This window comes from Oncorhynchus masou, chromosome 31 (genome assembly GCF_036934945.1).
Source record: "Oncorhynchus masou masou isolate Uvic2021 chromosome 31, UVic_Omas_1.1, whole genome shotgun sequence".
Classification (NCBI taxonomy): Eukaryota; Metazoa; Chordata; class Actinopteri; order Salmoniformes; family Salmonidae; genus Oncorhynchus; species Oncorhynchus masou.
Genome location: NC_088242.1, coordinates 42,178,513 through 42,196,219, shown reverse-complemented (window position 1 = coordinate 42,196,219; position 17,707 = coordinate 42,178,513). Strand labels below are relative to the sequence as shown.

Genomic DNA, 17,707 nt, shown 5'->3' with positions numbered 1-17,707 from the left:
GTTATCCTTGCTTTCCACCCACATTATCTCTGTATCAGTAGGTGGCATGGTATGATGATGACAATAACATGAATCTCTCCATAGTATGTGCTTTGCCAGGAGTTGGACAGAATGTACACCGTGTGATGATCTGTTTTTGTCATTGTGTGAGCAGAGGCGGACTTTGTGGGCTCGGCGCTGCTGAAGGAGAGTGTCAACAGCTCAGTGGGCGACGACGACAAGATCTACTTCTTCTTCACAGAGAGGAGCCAGGAGCAGATGGCCTACCCCAGCCAGACCAGGGTGGCACGGGTGGCCCGCATCTGCAAGGTAGGCCTGAAGGGGGACATGTGTTATGGCATTAGGGGTTGCCCAACTCAATGGAGGGGGAAAGTGGAGAAATGGCTCAATGGCTGCAATGGAATGAATGTAACGGTATCAAACACAAGGAACCTCAAGATTACTTGCGTAACCCAGGTTCTCTGATATTATGAGTGAGATCTCACATGTGGTATTCACCTCAATCTCAGAAGCTTGAAGAACCAATTACACACGTACTGCCAAAACAAACCCTAAGGTCTGAAGAACTGCTGCTTGGTGAAGCATATCCAGCTAGCCAGATTTCCTTGACAGTTTGAACACAGCCCGCGACGCGGTTAGCTCTTGTGGCTGGGACCGCGGATATTCACGTGGCTTGTGGCTGTTTAAATCCCAGCTGTTTGTTGCTGTTTCCAACGGCTCTGCAAGCTGTGTTGTCTGGAACTGCGTGGAGTACCAGCGTTAGCCTACATCGCAACCATGACAAAGACCAAAGCCAATGGGAATACCATTGAGGACAGTGGTGTCTCTCTATCACAGGTGAAGGATCTTTTAAATGAACAAAAATAGTTCTACAAGCTGTTGTCACAACAACAAGAAAATAGCTTCAGGTGTGTCCAAATACTGGTGGAGTCAACAAATAAAAGAATGGACGATCTGACCAGAGAGTTCCAGGACCTGAAGAATAGTGTTCAGTTCTCCCAGGGTCAGCTTGATGGGACTGTAGACCCCACCTGTAGACCCCACCTCTGGCCCAGGTGACAGGCACAGGCCGATAGTGTTCAAGTTCCTAAGGACAAGGTAGCTGTTCTGTAAAGAGCCAAGAACTTGAGAGGAACGTACATCTTCCTCAATGAGGACTATCCTGAAGTTGTGCGCCAGAAGCGGAAAGAACTTATCCCATCCATTAAAACTGCCAGAATGCGTGCGGACATTGCTTACATTCGCTATGACAGGCTCATTGTACACCCTCCCTCCCAAAAGCCTGGAAGTCATCTCACGCCTGTGGGTTTGTAGCGTCAACTCCTCAGCACACACACAGACTTACACACACCAACTACTTAATGGACTGCTGAATTATGTTTTTCCTCTTGCTTGAAAATCGGTCGTTCTGTGCCTGAACAAGGCAGTTAACCTGAACAAGGCAGTTCCCCGGTAGGCTATCATTGTAAATAATAATTTGTTCTTTAAAACTGACTTGCCTATTAACATAAATGTTAAATAAAAATATATATAAATAAAGTGAGTATACATAAACAATAAACAGAGAGTAGCAGCAGTGTGAAAAGAGGGTTGGGGACCAAGATGGCGTAGCAGTAAGACGTGTCGTGTCCCTTGTATATATCGTCTTTTTCGTTTTTACATATTTTTCTTCGCCTATCTTTTAAAACATTTTGCTTCCAAATAATCTCCTGCAACCTGCCTCACCCAATGTAGCTATTTTTCCTAAAGTATTTATATTTACTTCGGAACCGGAACCCCTCAACTGAAGCTAGCCAGCTAAATACCAGCTATGCTAGCGGTCTTCAGCTAACCGGTCATCAGCTAACCTTTAGCTCGGAAAGCTCTCGCCAGTTCGAACAACGCGACTCTAACCAGAGCATAACGGACCTATTTATTTTTTATCCCCGGATTCCCACCGCAAACGGAACATCTTTCAGCTGGATCTTCACAACTAGCTATCTAGCTAAACCGCAACCCTGGATGATTACTCCTGGCTAGCGTCTCCACCCACTTAGCTTGAAGCTAGACCGGCCAGAGCCCCTGTGCTACCACCGTAGCATACTCCTGGGCTACAATACCTACCACCGTAGCATACTCCTGGGCTACAATACCCGGACCCACGACCGGTCTATCGATGTCACCGCATGAAGAGGAATAAACAGACTCACCCCATCGCGACATCCCCCAAAGGCTAACTCTCTAGCCCTTGCTATCTCCTTGCTTGCTATTTCGGCCTGCTAACTGCCAGCTTGTTTAGCCCCGGTCCGCTAACTGCTACCTTGTTTAGCCCCGGCCTACTAACTGTTAGCTTGTTAGCACAGGCCTGCTAACCGTCTGAATCGCAGCGTCCCAGACACTCACTGGACCCATATTTACTCTATCTCTTTTCGATTTTTTATTTGTTTATACCTTCCGGTAACCTGCCTCACCCAATGTGATACGGAATCGCTATTATTTTTAATTTTTAGAACACACTCAAGAACCTCCAGAAGCTAACCAGCTAACTAGCTACAAGCTATTTAGTCATTGTTAGTTTTTTTTAACCTGGATAACACTCACCAATCCAGCTTCCCTGCCCCCTAGACACTGATCACTTGGCTACATAGCTGATGCACGCTGGACTGTCCATTAATCACGGTACTCCATTCTGCTTGTTTATGTTTTATCTGTCGGCCCCGTTGCCTAGTCAACGCCATTTTACCTGCTGTTGTTGTGCTAGCTGATTAGCTGTTGTTGTCTCACCTACTGTTTTAGCTAGCTTTCCCAATTCAACACCTGTGATTGCTGTATGCCTCGCTGTATGTCTCTCTCAAATGTCAATATGCCTTGTATACTGTTGTTCAGGTTAGTTATCATTGTTTTAGTTCACAATGGAGCCCCTAGTTCCACTCTTCATACCCCTGATACCTCCTTTGTCCCACCTCCCACACATGCGGTGACCTCACCCATTACAACCAGCATGTCCAGAGATACAACCTCTCTCATCATCACCCAGTGCCTGGGCTTACCTCCGCTGTACCCGCACCCCACCATACCCCTGTCTGCGCATTATGCCCTGAATATATTCTACCATGCCCAGAAACCTGCTCTTCTTATTCTCTGTCCCCAATGCTCTAGGCGACCAGTTTTGATAGCCTTTAGTCGCACCCTCATACTACTCCTTCTCTGTTCTGCGGGTGATGTGGAGGTAAACCCAGGCCCTGCATGTCCCCAGGCACCCTCATTTGTTGACTTCTGTGATCGAAAAAGCCTTGGTTTCATGCATGTCAACATCAGAAGCCTCCTCCCTAAGTTTGTTTTACTCACTGCTTTAGCACACTCTGCTAACCCTGATGTCCTTGCCGTGTCTGAGTCCTGGCTCAGGAAGGCCACCAAAAACTCAGAGATTTCCATACCCAACTATAACATCTTCCGTCAAGATAGAACTGCCAAAGGGGGAGGAGTTGCAGTCTACTGCAGAGATAGCCTGCAAAGTAATGTCATACTTTCCAGGTCCATACCCAAACAGTTCGAACTACTAATTTTGAAAATTACTCTCTCCAGAAATAAGTCTCTCACTGTTGCCGCCTGCTACCGACCCCCGTCAGCTCCCAGCTGTGCCCTGGACACCATTTGTGAATTGATCGCCCCCCATCTAGCTTCAGAGTTTGTTCTTTTAGGTGACCTAAACTGGGATATGCTTAACACCCCGGCAGTCCTACAATCTAAGCTAGATGCCCTCAATCTCACACAAATCATCAAGGAACCCACCAGGTACAACCCTAACTCTGTAAACACGGGCACCCTCATAGACGTCATCCTGACCAACTGGCCCTCCAAATACACCTCCGCTGTCTTCAACCAGGATCTCAGCGATCACTGCCTCATTGCCTGTATCCGCTACGGAGCCGCAGTCAAACGACCACCCCTCATCACTGTCAAACGCTCCCTAAAACACTTCTGTGAGCATGCCTTTCTAATCGACCTGGCCCGGGTATCCTGGAAGGACATTGACCTCATCCCGTCAGTTGAGGATGCCTGGTCATTCTTTAAAAGTAACTTCCTCACCATTTTAGATAAGCATGCTCCGTTCAAAAAATGCAGAACTAAGAACAGATACAGCCCTTGGTTCACTCCAGACCTGACTGCCCTCGACCAGCACAAAAACATCCTGTGGTGGACTGCAATAGCATCGAATAGTCCCTGCGATATGCAACTGTTCAGGGAAGTCAGGAACCAATACACGATGTCAGTCAGGAAAGCTAAGGCCAGCTTCTTCAGGCAGAGGTTTGCATCCTGTAGCTCCAACTCCAAAAAGTTCTGGGACACTGTGAAGTCCATGGAGAACAAGAGCACCTCCTCTCAGCTGCCCACTGCACTGAGGCTAGGTAACACGGTCACCACCGATAAATCCATGATTATCGAAAACTTCAACAAGCATTTCTCAACGGCTGGCCATGCCTTCCGCCTGGCTACTCCATCCTCGGCCAACAGCTCCTTCCCCCCCCGCAGCTCCTCGACCAAGCCCCTCCAGGTTCTCCTTTACCCAAATCCAGATAGCAGATGTTCTGAAAGACCTGCAAAACCTGGACCCGTACAAATCAGCTGGGCTTGACAATCTGGACCCTCTATTTCTGAAACTATCCGCCGCCATTTTCGCAACCCCTATTACCAGCCTGTTCAACCTCTCTTCCACATCGTCTGAGATCCCCAAGGATTGGAAAGCTGCCGCAGTCATCCCCCTCTTCAAAGGGGGAGACACCCTGGACCCAAACTGTTACAGACCTATATCCATCCTGCCCTACCTATCTAAGGTCTTCGAAAGCCAAGTCAACAAACAGGTCACTGACCATCTCGAATCCCACCGTACCTTCTCTGCTGTGCAATCTGGTTTCCGAGCCGGTCACGGGTGCACCTCAGCCACACTCAAGGTACTAAACGATATCATAACCGCCATCGATAAAAGACAGTACTGTGCAGCCTTCTTCATCGACCTTGCCAAGGCTTTCGACTCTGTCAATCACCATATTCTTATCGGCAGACTCAGTAGCCTCGGTTTTTCGGATGACTGCCTTGCCTGGTTCACCAATTACTTTGCAGACAGAGTTCAGTGTGTCATATCGGAGGGCATGCTGTCCGGTCCTCTGGCAGTCTCTATGGGGGTGCCACAGGGTTCAATTCTCGGGCCGACTCTTTTCTCTGTATATATCAATGATGTTGCTCTTGCTGCGGGCGACTCCCTGATCCACCTCTACGCAGACGACACCATTCTATATACTTCCGGCCCGTCCTTGGACACTGTGCTATCTAACCTCCAAACGAGCTTCAATGCCATACAACACTCCTTCCGTGGCCTCCAACTGCTCTTAAACGCTAGTAAAACCAAATGCATGCTTTTCAACCGATCGCTGACTGCACCCGCTTGCCTGACGAGCATCACCACTCTGGATGGTTCCGTCCTTGAATATGTGGACATCTATAAGTACCTAGGTGTCTGGCTAGACTGTAAACTCTCCTTCCAGACTCATATCAAACATCTCCAATCGAAAATCAAATCAAGAGTCGACTTTCTATTCCGCAACAAAGCCTCCTTCACTCACGCCGCCAAACTTACCCTAGTAAAACTGACTATCCTACCGATCCTCGACTTTGGCGATGTCATCTACAAAATTGCTTCCAACCACTCTACTCAGCAAACTGGATGCAGTTTACCACAGTGCCATCCGTTTTGTCACTAAAGCACCTTATACCACCCTCCACTGCGACTTGTATGCTCTAGTCGGCTGGCCCTCGCTACATATTCGTCGCCAGACCCACTGGCTCCAGGTCATCTACAAGTCCATGCTAGGTAAAGTTCCGCCTTATCTCAGTTCACTGGTCATGATGACAACACCCATCCGTAGCACGCGCTCCAGCAGGTGTATCTCACTGATCATCCCTAAAGCCAACACCTCATTTGGCCACCTTTTGTTCCAGTACTCTGCTGCCTGTGACTGGAATGAATTGCAAAAATCCCTGAAGTTGGAGACTTTTATCTCCCTCACCAACTTCAAACATCTGCTATCTGAGCAGCTAACCGATCGCTGCAGCTGTACATAGTCTATTGGTAAATAGCCCACCCATTTTCACCTACCTCATCCCCATACTGTTTTTATTTATTTACTTTTCTGCTCTTTTGCACACCAATATCTCTACCTGTACTTGACCATCTGATCATTTATCACTCCAGTGTTAATCTGCAAAATTGTAATTATTCGCCTACCTCCTCATGCCTTTTGCACACAATGTATATAGACTCCCCTTTTTTTCTACTGTTATTGACTTGTTAATTGTTTTCTCCATGTGTAACTCTGTGTTGTCTGTTCACACTGCTATGCTTTATCTTGGCCAGGTCGCAGTTGCAAATGAGAACTTGTTCTCAACTAGCCTACCTGGTTAAATAAAGGTGAAATAAAAAAATAAAAAAGGGTTGGGGAGGACAATATATGATCAATACAAGTGGATGTCACAGACCCAACACTATTGGTATGCACTCTGTTTAGTTGAGTGATAACTGGGGTCCTATTCAGGGCTGGACTAATGCAGAGGCTTGCCGGGGCCCAAGAGGAAGCAAAGACATTTTTTTAAATAAAAATAAAGGAAAATATTATTTGTGTAAACAGTAGATATATATTTTTTAACTGCAACCGCCAACCAGATTCAGAAGCACGCCCCTTTTTTTGTTTCACCTTTGTTTAACTAAGCAAGTCAGTTAAGAACAAATTCTTATTTACAATGACGACCTACCTTGGCCAAACCCTAAACCAGGCGACGCTGGGCCAATTGTGCACCGCCCTATGGATTCCAAATCATAGCCAGTTGTGATACAGCCTGGAATCAAACTAGGGTTTGTAGTGACGCCTCTAGTATTGAGATGCAGTGTCTTAGACCACTGCGCCACTCGGGAGCCCCAAAACTCTACCTACACTATAGTTCTAAAGTTTGGGGTCACTTAGAAATGTCCTTGTTTATGAAAGAAAAGCAAATGTTTTGTCCATTAAAATAACATCAAATTGATCAGAAATACAGTTTAGACCAAGAGGTTAATGTTGTAAAAGACTATTGTAGCTGGAAACTGATTTTTAATTGAATATCTACATAGGTGTACAGAGGCCCATTATCAGCCACCATCACTCCTGTGTTCCAAAGGCACGTTGTGTTAGCTAATCCAAGTTTATCATTTTAAACGGTTAATTGATCATTAGAAAACCCTTTTGCAATTATGTTAGCATAGCTGAAAAGTGTTGTTCTGATTAAAAAGCAATTCAACTGGCCTTCTTTAGACTAGTTGAATATCTGGAGCATCAGCATTTGTGGGTTTGATTACAGGCTCAAAATGGCCAGAAACAAAGCACTTCTTCTGAAACTCATCAGTCTATTCTTGTTCTGAGAAATAAAGGCTATTCCATGCGAGATATTGCCAAGAAACTGAAGATCTTGTACAATACAGTGTACTACTCCCTTCACAGAACAGTGCAAACTGGCCCTAACCAGAATAGAAATAGGAATGGGAGGCCCCGGAGCACAACTGAACAAGAAGACAAGTACATAAGAGTGTCTAGTTTGAGAAATATACTCCTCAAACGTCCTCAACTGGCAGCTTCATAAAATAGTACCCACAAAACACCCGTCTCAAAGTCAACAGTGAAGAGGCGACTCTGGGATGCTGGCCTTCTAGGGATCCAAACAAACCAATAAACCCAGAGACAGAGTTAGTGTATTCGTCTATATTATTCCCAGAGACGGACCGGAACATATCCCAGTCCGCGTGATCAAAACCATCCTGTTGCATGGATTCTGGTTGGTCAGACCAGCGTTGAACTGTAATGGCTGTTGGAAGAAGGTGAGGACCAAGGTGCAGCGTGGCACGTGTTCATCCTTTATTAGTTGAACTGGACACTGAATAGCAAAACAACAATGAAAACAATCGAAACAGTTCTGTCTGGTGCAGACACAAAAACAGAAAGCAACTACCCACAAACACCCAGTGGGAAAAAGCTACCTAAGTATGGTTCTCAATCAGAGACAACGATAGACAGCTGCCTCTGATTGGGAACCATACCAGGCCAAACATATAGAAGTACAAAACACAGACAAAAAAACATAGAATGCCCACCCCAACTCACGCTGTCACCAAATCAAAATAGAGACATAAAAAGGAACTAAGGTCAGGACGTGACATGAACAGACATTACCACGGGTGCTTCATGATTTAACTTATGCCTATAGGTGGGGAGGAGCAGAATGGAGCCATGGTCTGATTTGCAGAAGGAGGGCTTTGTATCCATCTTGGAGTAGAGAATAACAATGCCAGTGCTACCTGGCATGATGACTCCTTGCTGTCCCCAGTCCACCTGGCCGTGCTGCTGCTCCAGTTTCAACTGTTCTGCATGCGGCTATGGAATCCTGACCTGTTCACCGGACGTGCTACCTGTCCCAGACCTATTATTTGACCATGCTGGTCATTTATGAACATTTGAACATCTTGGCCATGTTCTGTTATAATCTCCACCCGGCACAGCTAGAAGAGGACTGGCCACCCCACATAGCCTGGTTCGTCTCTTGGTTTCTTCCTATGTTTTGGCCTTTCTAGGGAGTTTTTCCTAGCCAACGTGCTTCAACACCTGCATTGCTTGCTGTTTGGTGTTTTAGGCTGGGTTTCTGTACAGCACTTTGAGATATCAGCTGATGTACGAAGGGCTATATAAATACGTTTAATTTGATTTGGTCTAATGTATTTTTCCCGCGAATGGGGCAAAAAATGTGTTGGTGGAATTTCAAGGGAATTTTCCTTACAAGTCCCCGGCTACAACAGATGTGGCCTTGGGATATGCTGTTTCCAATTTGTTCAAAGTCCTGTGTAATTCATTGAGTGCCAGCGTGGTGTAGGCTCGGGGGGGATGTACACAGCTGTGATACAAACAGCTGTGAATCTTCTCAGAGATAATTGGATTGGCATTTGATTGTGAGGTACACATACTCTTAAGGGTTTGTACAGTCCTACAATCCTACAATCCTACCATGAGTTGTTGATCATGAATCATACTCCTCCGCCTTTGGTTTTTCCCACAAGGTTATTTTTCCATGTCTGCGTGATGTATGGAAACCCCAATGTTGCCAGGCTGTATAGCCTGATCAAGCACCTCCTCCATCAGCCAAGTCTCTGTAAAGCAGATTGTTACAGTCGCTCATATCTCTCTTGTAGGACATCTGCGCTCTGATCTCACAAAGGTTATTGTCCAGAGACGGTACATTAGGAAGTAATACAGTAGGAAGCGGAGGGTGGTTTGACCTTTTCCTTAATCGGACTAGAACCCCAGCTCACCTTCCTCTTCTCCGACAACGTCTTTTAAAAAAAGGGGCTCCTGTGATGAAGGGATCCAGCTCCGCTAAGTAGATTTTGTGGTGAGTAATCTCAGTAATACAACCCAGCCAAGCCGCATTGCTTATTGACACCACGCCTGCTTAACGCGGAAGCCAGACGCACCTTACACATGGCGACCCTGTCAGCGTGCATTGCTCCCGGCCCACCACAGAAGTCGCTAGATGGGACAGGAACATCTCTGCCAGCCAAACCCTCCCCTAACCCGGATGATGCTCGGCCAATTGTGAGCCACCCCATGGGTCTCCCGGTCGCTGCCGGCTGCGCCAGAGCCTGGACTCGAACCAGGTTCTCTAGTGGCACAGCTAGCACTGTGATGCAGTGCCTCAGACCAGCCATCTCAGCTGCTTTCTGAGGGGTTCCTTGGTGTGCCACTGTTTCCAGGCAGAGTAGAAGCCCACCCAAGCCCACTCCAATGGCAGTCTTTCTTTCTCTCCCCCTTTCTCTCTCTCTCCATCCCACCCCCTTTCTTTCGCTCTCTCTCTCTCTGTCTGTCTGTCACTTTCTCACCTCTCCCCTCTCTTCCTCCCACTCCCTCTCTCACCACCTCATTTCATTGGAGATCAGCATGCCCGGAAACCACTCCTGGAGATACAGAAGGCTGTTTTTTTCACTCCTCCTCCTCTCTCTTTGGCTGTGCCTGGTGTAACTGTAATCTCCATTTTTACATGCGTGCAGTACCCCTATATACAAAAATTCAGCTTTCTGGAAATGGGGACATGTCTGCTCTGTGGTAGTGGTGATGGTGGGGGGGTAGAACGTGATGGATCCAGCCCTAACTGGGCCACAGCAGCTCATGCAGATTTAAATCTGGGGGTGGGCTCGATTTACCCCAATGGCACAGTGGCAGTCGCCCATGATGATGACAGTTGTGGCGGCGACAGATCCGCAGACACAGAGTTCACATTAGTCGCTAGACAGACCACAACTGGAGGCGAGCCACAGGTCTGTCTGCTTCTCAGCAAATCCCCAACCTCCTTTCCATCGGCAACCAGCATCTACGGTGTACGGTCTACCGCACAGCCATCCAGTTGCCAGATGTGGCGTCCATGCTTGAGGCAGGCCTACTTGGCTAGCAGCCCAAAAAGCTATCGGCCCAAGCTGAAACAATTTCCACAAATGAACTTTAAACAAGGCACACCTGTTAATTGAAATTCCAGGTGACCACCTCATGAAGCTGGTTGAGAGAGTGCCAAGAGTGTGCAAAGCTATCATCAAGGCAATGGGTGGCTACTTTGAAGGATCTCAAAACTGAAATATATTTTGATTTGTTTAACACTTTTTTTGGTTACTACAGTACATGATTCCATATGTGTTATTTCATAGTTTTGATGTCTTCACTATTATTCTACAACGTAGAAAATAGTAAAAATAAAGAAAAGGTCTTGAATGAGTAGGTGTTCTAGAACGTTGGACTGGTACTGTATGAGTAATGTGTGCTGTTTTGTGTTTGTTTAATTTGCTTTCTTTACTGTGACTACTGTATTTTCTGAAAGATAAAGTACCGAGGCTGGGTAGAAATATGTTTTTATGTAAAACAGAAATGAAGAGCAACCCACTGGGCACATTTCATTGAAATGAAGTAGAAACAACATTGAATCACACAATGTGTGCCCAGTGGTGATCTATTAAAACCCCAACAAACAAAGAGATGAGAAGTCTGCTCTAAATGAGGGGCACAATCTGTCTATTCAGGCTTTTTCTCAATGCCATCGCCTCCGAGCACCTCCTATGTTGTTGTTGCTGCTGCCCGAAATGCAATTAGAGTAAATATGCTCAAGTAGGCACACTTTGAGCCAGAACCAAACACTCTCATTCAGTGGTACTTGGTAATGCTTCTATTGTGTAGTGGGGTTGTGTTAGTGTGTGTGTGTGTGCACCTTTCTCTGTGTATATAACGTATGAGTGTGTGGTATAGGTATGTATGACCATGAGAAAACCTGTGTTGATGTGTGTTTGTGTGACTCTGATGAGCTGTTTATCTCTAACCTTGCTCTCCTCCCTCCAGGGTGACTGGGGGGGCCAGAGGACCTTGCAGAGGAAGTGGACGTCCTTCCTGAAGGCCAGGCTGGTCTGCTCCGTTCCTGACTACGAGCTCCACCTCAATGTGCTGCGTAGTGTCTTCGTACTGGAGGGCCGAGACATACACAGCACCATCTTCTACGGGATCTTTGGCCTGGAATGGTAAGAGGATGGACTAATGCGAGTTGTTTACCATAAGGGTACTGGCTTGATGCTGTTGTATGGTCATACACTCACAACTTAGTATGCAGAGATTTGTTGTCTGTTGACTAGTGTAAGTAGGTAGTAGTTTTTGAGAGGCTGCAGTAGGGGCGTATGAATGGGAAGGACAAGCGAAGGTATAGAGTAGCTGGCAGCAGTGGTGTTTGTGTTTTGTGCTGATATCAAATGTATTTATATAGCCCTTCTTACATCAGCTGATATCTCAAAGTGCTGTATAGAAACCCAGCCTAAAACCCCAAACAAACAATGCAGGTGTAGAAGCACAGTGGCTAGGAAAAACTCCCTAGAAAGGCCAAAACCAAGGAAGAAACCTAGAGAGGAACCAGGCTATGAGGGGTGGCCAGTCCTCTTCTGGCTGTGCCGGGTGGAGATTATAACAGAACATGGTCAAGATGTTCAAATGTTCATAAATTACCAGCATGGTCAAATAATAATAATCACAGTGGTTGTCGAGGGTGCACCAGGTCAGCACCTGTACTGCTCCTGCTGTCTCTAGAGAGTCGAAAACAGCAGGTCTGGGACAGGTAGCACGTCCGGTGAACAGGTCAGGGTTCCATAGCCGCAGGCAGAACAGTTGAAACTGGAGCAGCAGCACGGCCAGGTGGACTGGTGACAGCAAGGATTCATCATGCCAGGTAGTCCTGAGCCATGGTCCTAGGGCTCAGGTCCTCCGAAAGAGAGAATTAGAGAGAGCATACTTAAATTCACACAGGCCACCGGATAAGATAGGAGAAATACTCCAGATATAACAGACTGACACTAGCCCCCTGACACATAAATTACTACATAAGGATCTACTGAAGAGATGAGTCTTCAAAAAAGACTTAAAGGTTGAGACCGAGTCTCTGTCTCTCACATGGGTTTGCAGACCATTCCATAAAAATGGAGCTCTATAGGAGAAAGCCCTGCCTCCAGCTGTTGACTTAGAAATTTTAGGGACAATTAGGAGGCCTGCGTCTTGTAGCGTATGTGTAGGTATGTACGACAGGACCAAATTGGAAAGATAGGTAGGAGCAAGCCCATGTAATGCTTTGTAGGTTAGCAGTAAAACCTTTAAATCAGCCCTTGCCTTAACAGGAAGCCAGCATAGGGAGGCTAGCACTGGAGTAATATGATCAAATTGTTTGGTTCTAGTCAGGATTCTAGCAGCCGTTTTTGGCACTAACTGAAGTTTATTTAGTGCTTTTTCCGGGTAGCCGGATAGTAGAGCATTGCAGTAGTCTAACCTAGAAGTAACAAAAGCATGGATTCATTTTTCTGCATAATTTTTGGACAGAACATTTCTGATTATTGCAATGTTACGTAGATGGAAAAAAGTTGACCTTGAAACAGTCTTGATATGTTCATCAAAACAGAGATCAGTGTCCAAAATAACGCCGAGGTCCTTCAGAGTTTTTTTTATTTTAGACGACTGTACAACCATCAAGATTATTTGTCAGATTCAACAGAAGATCTATTTGTTTCTTGGGTCCTAGAATAAGCATCTCTGTTTTGTCCGAGTTTAAAAGTAGAAGGTTTGCAGCCATCCACTTCCTTATGTCTGAAACATAGGCTTCCATCGAGTGCAATTTTGGGGCTTCACCATGTTTCATTGAAATGTACAGCTGTGTGACATCCGCATAGCAGTGAAAGTTAACATTATGCTTTCGAATGACATCCCCAAGAGGTAAAATATATAGTGAAAATAATAGTGGTCCCAAAACAGACCCTTGAGGAACACTGAAATTTACAGTTGATTTGTCAGAGGAGAAACTGATATCTTTCCAACAGATAAGATCTAAACCAGGCCAGAACTTGTCCGTGTAGACCAATTTGGGTTTCCAATCTCTCCAAAGAATGTGGTGATCGATGGTATCAAAAGCAGCACTAAGGTCTAGGAGCACAAGGACAGATGCAGAGCCTTGGTCTGACGCCATTAAAAGGTAATTTACCACCTTCACAAGTGCAGTCTCAGTGCTATAATGGGGTCTAAAACCAGACTGAAGCATTTCGTATACATTGTTTGTCTTCAGGAAGGCAGTGAGTTGTTGCACAACAGTTTAAACCAATTGAGAGCAATGGGTGATTCGATATAGGCCGATAGTTTTTTATATTTTCTGGGTCAAGGTTTGGCTTTTTCAAGAGAGGCTTTATCACTGCCACTTTTAGTGAGTTAGGCACACATCCGGTGGATAGAGAGCCGTTTATTATGTTCAACATAGGGAGGGCCAAGCACAGGAAGCAGCTCTTTCAGTAGTTTAGTTGGAATAGGGTCCAGTATGCAGCTTGAAGGCTTAGAGGCCATGATTATTTTCATCATTGTGTCAAGAGATATAGTACTAAAACACTTGAGTGTCTGTCTTGATCCTAGGTCCTGGCAGAGTTGTGCAGACTCAGGACAACTGAGCTTTGGAGGAATACGCAGATTTAAAGAGGAGTCCGTAATTTGCTTTCTAATGGTCATGATCTTTTCCTCAAAGAAGTTCATGAATTTATTACTGCTGAAGTGAAAGCCATCCTCTCTTGGGGAATGCTGCTTTTTAGTTAGCTTTGCGACAGTATAAAAAATAAATGTTGGATTGTTCTTATTTTCCTCAATGAAGTTGGAGAAATAGGATGATCGAGCAGCAGTGAGGGCTCTTCGAAATTGCACTGTACTGTCTTTCCAAGCTCGTTGGAAGACTTCCAGTTTGGTGTGGCGCCATTTCCATTCCAATTTTTTGGAAGCTTGCTTCAGAGCTCGGGTATTTTCTGTATACCAGGGACCTAGTTTCTTATGACAATTCTTTTTAGTTTTTAGGGGTGCGACTGCATCCAGGGTTTTGTGTAAGGTTAAATTGAGTTCCTCAGTTAGGTGGTTAACTGATTTTTGTCCTCTGACGTCCTGGGGTAGGCAGAGGGAGTCTGGAAGGGCATCAAGGAATCTTTGTGTTGTCTGTGAATTTATAGCACGACTTTTGATGATCCTTGGTTGGGGTCTGAACAGATTATTTGTTGCGATTAAAAACATAAAAAATGGTGGTCCGATAGTTCAGGTTTATGAGGAAAAACATTAAGATCCACAACATACATTCCATGGGACAAAACTAGGTCCAGAGTATGACTGTGACAGTGAGTAGGTCCAGAGACATGTTGGACAAAACCCACTGAGTCGATGACTGCTCCGAAAGCCTTTTTTGAGTGGGTTTGTGGACTTTTCCATGTGAATATTAAAGTCTCACAAAGGTGATATGATATGTAGAGCCATGCTGCATCCAACTGCCCTAACGGGACTAAGAATCAGATGGAGGGTAAAAACAGCAAAAAATAGCATTCTCACGCTCACTGGCTCTCTTCTCCTTCGTATTGGGACTCTCTCTCCCTCACTGGCTCTTATACTGTCTTGCCCCCCCCCCCTCCCTCCCCGATTTGTGACATACGAAAGTGCACCTTTGTGAGTTAAACCTGTCACCATGTGTGTGACTTGAGTGAGTAAGCCAGACTCTATATTTCAACAGAGAGGAAGAGGCGAAGAGGAGGGCTCACTCTTGCTAAAATCTGTCCAGAATAAGCCCAATGCGTTTCTATGGGCATAATATGTAGACCTAAACCTTCCCGCGACTCCCATTGTTAAGGCAGAGACATGAGGATCTCGTCATTATATACAGATATCTGGTTTCAGCCTCTTGCAAATTGGAAAGAAAAGTTGGCGGGTGCACTGTTAGGATGCTGGTTTCGACATAAACTAAATTGATGTTTTGCCAAAATTATATAATTACTCCTGTCGAAATAAAAACATTCAAATACTTCAGAGAGCGTGACTTAGCTACACAACTTATATAGTTTCCCCCCGTGGATTGTTTGAAATCACAAATGTGTAGGCCTATGCGCGATTTCGTGGCAATATGTCGAGCTGATTGAGTTGCGTCTGTCAGTGAAAAGCATCTCAAATATGTGTGAAGACGATGTGTCTTGAGTATAATTTAAAATAACAAGAAGAAGAGGGATGTGTGGCGAAGCGTAGTCCAGCATTGTAAATAGGAATTTGTTCTTAACTGACTTGCCTAATTAAATAAACCAATAAAAAAATCCATGCACTCAACTCTCCAGAATGAGCTCAGCAATCTCCCGCTAATCCTTCCACATTTATTGTTTCATTGTGTGTAACAATGTACGCTGAGAGTCGGGAAGCAAGTACGTACAGGGAGTGAACACATTTAATTAATAAATGAACAAACCAAGAAACACGAACACGTACATTTCTGTTAATGCATATATTAATTAGGCTACAGTCATTTATCATTCTAATTTCTCGTAGTGGAAAGGATGTTTGCGGAGTTCACAACCGGCTATACTTATGAGAAACAAGTTTTGGTTTATTTCATAACCATTACGAGTCATTGTCTTTTGTTTGGAGTGCTCCGAAAGCAATGAGCATGTGTCTGGTCTCTCTGTCATAATTTTGAGCGTGCCCGCCTGAGCACGGATAGAGGTATGCCTACCTGGCCTGCTGCATGCGAATGTAGGAAAAGTGCCCATTAGGCAATGTCTGATTTCTGATTGTCTTAACTAACCACGTACACCACGAATAAGCTGAACTTCTCAGTATTCTTTTCTTCACCTCACACATTGTTACATCCCATTGCGAATGATAGTTCCTCAGTATTTGAAATATCTTTCCAACACTCCTGGCCTCGATAATCACCAAGGCTCGTTGTGAAAGGGCAAAATATGACGATCCCATATATCCGGCTGGTTCCAGTTGATGATTTGAAACAATGTTGCACTGCACTAGCAATAGCTCAAGTCAAGACAAGATAGATAGAAACAAAGTAGAGAGTGGAATGTGATTGAAAGAACCAACATTTTCATTAGGATATTTTCTACTGTTTTATTTTGTCGGCTTTAGGCCTATGTATTTTACTTAGATGACAATGGAAGTTATAGACCTACTACTGCATTGGCCTATAGGCTACCTCTGAGTTATATGCACTCATTTCTTTAGTCGCCAATGTACCACCGTGTATCAAGTTTGGTGCTCTCGCTGTCGTTGAACTTTAACCTTTAGTTTTGTATCACGTGATTAACCACGTGACAATGATTTTGCGAAACAAAAACGTTATTATTCAAAATAATCTGTTCCATAAAAATGTGCATTAATACAAAAAATAATTTCTTTCACTCGGATCGGTAGAAATGGTAGGACAAGTTGTAAGCTTCCCCAAACTTGAAACTCACGAGCTGCCAATGGTCTTTACTATAACATGCAAGCCCGTGCACACAGGAAGTCTGGCTATGAATATCAGAGGGCCATCCAACTGATTCGTTCTGGCGCCGGCCCTGAGCACATGACGAAAGTGCACATTGAATGCAAATAAAGCATAAGCTTACTTCTGAGTTAAGACGACCTTACCCCTGTCAGTGACATACTCCCAAATCCACATATCCCTGTTGTAGACAAGAAACAAGAAAATATTACTGTTACCCAAAACCAAACTTCCACTCCCTTCCCCACCCCCCACAGCTTTCAGCTTTCAGTGAATGATCTACTACAACCTAACTAAAGTCTATTCAAATGTTCCCTCTTGGTGAGTGCTCGTGGATTTAGAAATTCGATCTGGGTGGCAGGTGGTATTTACTTTCCGAGAGAACAAACAAACGCTTCAATGTTGATATAACGTTGAATTATTAATCTCTGACTTTGTATATTATTTTTTCTCTCTCAGGAAAAATATCAAGGCATCTGCGGTGTGCCAGTACTCCTTCACAGATATTCAGAGGGCCTTCGAGGGGCCTTACATGGAGGTGCAGGATTCCAAATGGAGGGAATATACAGGGAAGGTTCCAGTACCAAGGCCTGGCTCAGTAAGTCTCTAGTAATACCCCTCTATTTCCCTGCTACAGAAAACCTTATGCCTCCCTCTCTCCCCTTACCCCCATTACATACTATCTTTTGGATCAATCTCAATACTCTCTACACGGTGTCCTCCTTTCCTCGTCTTCTTTCCTGCAACTAGAAAGACTGAATTGGTGAAAGCAGTATGTAGACACGCTTTTCACTAATTCAGTCTTTCTATAGTTATT

The 17,707-nt window shown here is 45.0% G+C and overlaps 1 pseudogene; it reads left to right on the top strand.

Moving 5' to 3' along the window:
* Positions 1 to 17,707, top strand: part of LOC135523956 (semaphorin-4G-like) — a 93,768-nt pseudogene that overhangs the window by 69,438 nt on the left and 6,623 nt on the right.